Genomic DNA, 3,491 nt, shown 5'->3' on the forward strand with positions numbered 1-3,491 from the left:
GCATGTTTTCTAGTTGTTGGCCCTGGATGGGAACTTATGCGCCAGGTCCTGTGTAGTTCAGGAAGGAGAGGGCTGGGTTACATTACTGTGGAAACTCATATTTGGCTTAGTCAAAACAAGATAGACATTTAATACAGCTTTCTTTAGTCTTTGAAAACCAGCATTCAGGTCGTTTAAAAACAGAGCAGTTGGCTTCAGAAAGGGGCGGTATGCTGTACCTATCTTTAGAAGTGTTTGATAAACGATTCTGTGATAGGACAGATGGCTCAGTGGTTCCAAGCACTTGATACTCTTTTAAGGGACCAGAGTTTAGATCCCAGATCCAATTAGCAAAGCTCACTATACTACCTGTAACTGCATTCCAGAGGATTTGATGCTCTTTTCTGCCCTCCATGTGTGCATACTCTTTCTCACACACATGTAAGTAGAGATAAAAATAGATTCTTAAAACATTTTGTCCTTCTACCTTGCTATCATAATATATCCTGCCATCTATCTAGTAGCTTTAAAAATGTATATGGTTTTTAAAAATTTATATAAAAAGAAAATGACAAATATTCCAGATCTGTCTGTCTATGTCTGTCTGTCTGTCTGTTTGTCTGTCTGTCTGTATGTATATCTGTATGTATGTATGTATCCATTTATCTATCTTAACTACCTATGTATTATCTACCCATCTATCTATCTGCCTGTCTTTCTATTTATCATCTACCTACTTACCTTTCATCCATCTGTCTGTCTATCTCTCTATATCTATCTGTCTATCTACCTATCTACCTATCTATCTATCTATCTATCTATCTATCTATCTATCTATCTATCTATCTAATCTACCTAGGAATCATCTATTCATCTATCTATCCTTCTGTTTGTCTATCATCTACCTACCTTTCATCCATCTATTTCTCTATCTATCTATCTATCTATCTATCTATCTATCTATCTATCTATCCATCCATTGTGCTCACTAACTTGTAGTTGTATTGATATCATGAAGATACACATAGCACTCAGGTTTAATTATTCAGACAGTTCCTTTGATAATAGATTTGAGGCATGATGAGATACCTCAACACGTAAGAATAAGAATGCTTTCCACAAAGCCTGGTGACTTGGGTTTGATTCCCAGAATCCATATGGTAGGAAGAAAAAACTGGTTCTTGCAAACTGATCTCTGATTTCCACATGTTGTCCTTGTCACATGTGCCCATTTAAACACATACACATGCACATGAACACACAAAGAGAGATGGGGGAAAGGAGAGACAGATACACATAAAGACAGAGAAACAGAAATACAGATAGAAAGGCACTAATAAATAAATTGTAATAATTTTTAAAATTGTGTATAAGATGTATTGCAGTGGGGAACAGTTGCTTTGCACATGTAAAGAATTAAATATAAGATCTAGCATCACAATAATTAAAGGTTGATTAGCACATGGATGTCCATATTAATGTGGTATAATATGGTAATTTGGTAGTATTTTGCCAGTGCAGAATAATTAGAATTCCAATTGCTTTAAACATTTAGCACTTTTTTGGGTCTGGAGCCTTAAATTTCTTCCTCTCTAGTTCTTTATAAACATATAATATATTGATACAAGCTATAGTTACCCTACTTTGCTAAAGCGCTACAACAATAATATCTAGGAGATATTTCTAAATACTCTTTTTCATTTCTTCTGAATATATGAGTCATAAACACAATCACTGGTATTTTGTTTAAAATGTTTGGCAAATTTTAGGTTCTGGGCATTCTATTACCATTTTTATGTCCTGTGTCTTTTTTTTTTTAAACTCAAGTCCTCTCAGACTGTGTTCTCTCCCTCTCACCCTTCCAAAGGAGAGAAGAATGATCATCAATGGCAAGAGGCAACTGCAATGAAGCAGCACCTAGAGCCAGCTTCATGCTCATGAGGGAATACTACATCTCCTCCTTGTGGTTTACAAGGACTGTTCTCTACACAGTCAGAGAAACTTCTGTAGTAACGAATTATAGAAACAATTCCTGAAAGTATAGTCTTATGCCCTCTGTCTTAACCCTATGTATTTGCAGGACAGGACACATATACCAGAATACCCAATACCAAAAAATTATCACGTGTTTCTCATTCTTCTTCCTGTCTTGTGAGAAAAAGAGTTGGCTTTAAGAAAGAAAGGAGGGGGGCACTTGTTGACTCAATTCTGTAACCTTCTATAGGCCTATTTCTACCCAAAGTACAAGGACCTGTGCAGGATGTGTTTGTTGGTCAAACTCCTTCGATATCAATGAGTTATAGTCATTGAAATGCAGCTGCTTTCAGTTTTGATTTTTAGAACTCCTGCTCAGACAACAAGATGATGCTACAGCAAGATGTGGTTCAGTGTGAAGAAGCTGTGGGGAAACAGACAAGGAGCGTACTGTCTGAATCTGGTATTTTCAACTCACACAAGAAAGAAGCGTGTTTGCTGATTAATTTTGTTTCAAGTAGCCCATTTTCAAGTAATCCCCTGTGATTGACCCAAGAGAATCCTGTGTTAGCATCTGTCTCCAGGTAGATCAATAAAAATTAATATTACAATTGGCAGCCATCTGTTTTCAGTTTCAGAATGTACATTTGATGCCATCTCGGCAGGAGAGGGATGCCCTTTGTTATTAAAACTGGCCTTTTTGAGACTATTGACCATATTTGATGAGTAAATATAGATACATATCCTTGTTCATGTTTATCCCTCAAGAAATAGAGCTAGCATAGGAATAGAAATACTATTTGAATCATTCAATTACATCTGTCTGGGATTCCCTAAATTCATTTGCTCAAGGCTAATCCTAACCCAAACATCTCAATGACGTCATGGTAATTAATCTCACACAGCACAGACAGTATTGGCTAAGGGATTCAAGGCTGCTATTAGAGAGAGGCAAAATATGGATAAAGTGTGACTTAGTGGAGGGCACTTTGTGTAGAGCCTCCGTCAGCTCATTTCCAGAAAAGCAGAGTTCTCACCTGCTTGTAGGTGTACTTGGATCCCAAGTTGCTTCAGTGTTCAGCCAGAAGCCCTGTCCCCTTCACTGTGGAGATGCTGTTGATCAGCTCCAATTGGTACAGATTGCTTTTCAGACAACAGTGAAGGAAATGAAACCTGGCTGACCTCAGCTTCAGCCCAAAAGCAAAAGCAACCAGCTAGAAACCTACAGAAGAGTTCACGGTTATGAACCTTGACCTGGTCAGATTCAACTGAAATGACCTGTTTTCCAAACTCCACCATCACATTGAGTTTCAACTAAAAATGCATCTCGGCAAAGGAGTCAGAAACTCTGATACAATTCTCTAAGTGCAATTACAGTTTCCAGATGGAAAATGTCACAGGGGATTACTTGAAAATGAAAGTGGTTAGTGTACAGTGAGACAAACATCTTCATGATGGCCCTTTGATTCTCAGGATCAATGTGTTTGTATTTTTTAATCCCATTTATTTATTTATTTATTTATTTATTTATTTATTTA

The 3,491-nt window shown here is 37.1% G+C and overlaps 1 non-coding gene across 1 annotated transcript; it reads right to left on the reverse strand.

The window, feature by feature from the left end:
* Positions 1 to 1,806: 1,806 nt before the first annotated feature.
* LOC116092608 lies at positions 1,807 to 2,027 on the reverse strand. The gene has a single exon (XR_004119357.1). It is a non-coding gene; the product is annotated as a small nucleolar RNA U3 (small nucleolar RNA).
* Between the last annotated feature and the right edge of the window lie 1,464 nt (positions 2,028 to 3,491).

Source organism: Mastomys coucha, unplaced genomic scaffold (genome assembly GCF_008632895.1).
Source record: "Mastomys coucha isolate ucsf_1 unplaced genomic scaffold, UCSF_Mcou_1 pScaffold15, whole genome shotgun sequence".
NCBI lineage: Eukaryota > Metazoa > Chordata > Mammalia > Rodentia > Muridae > Mastomys > Mastomys coucha.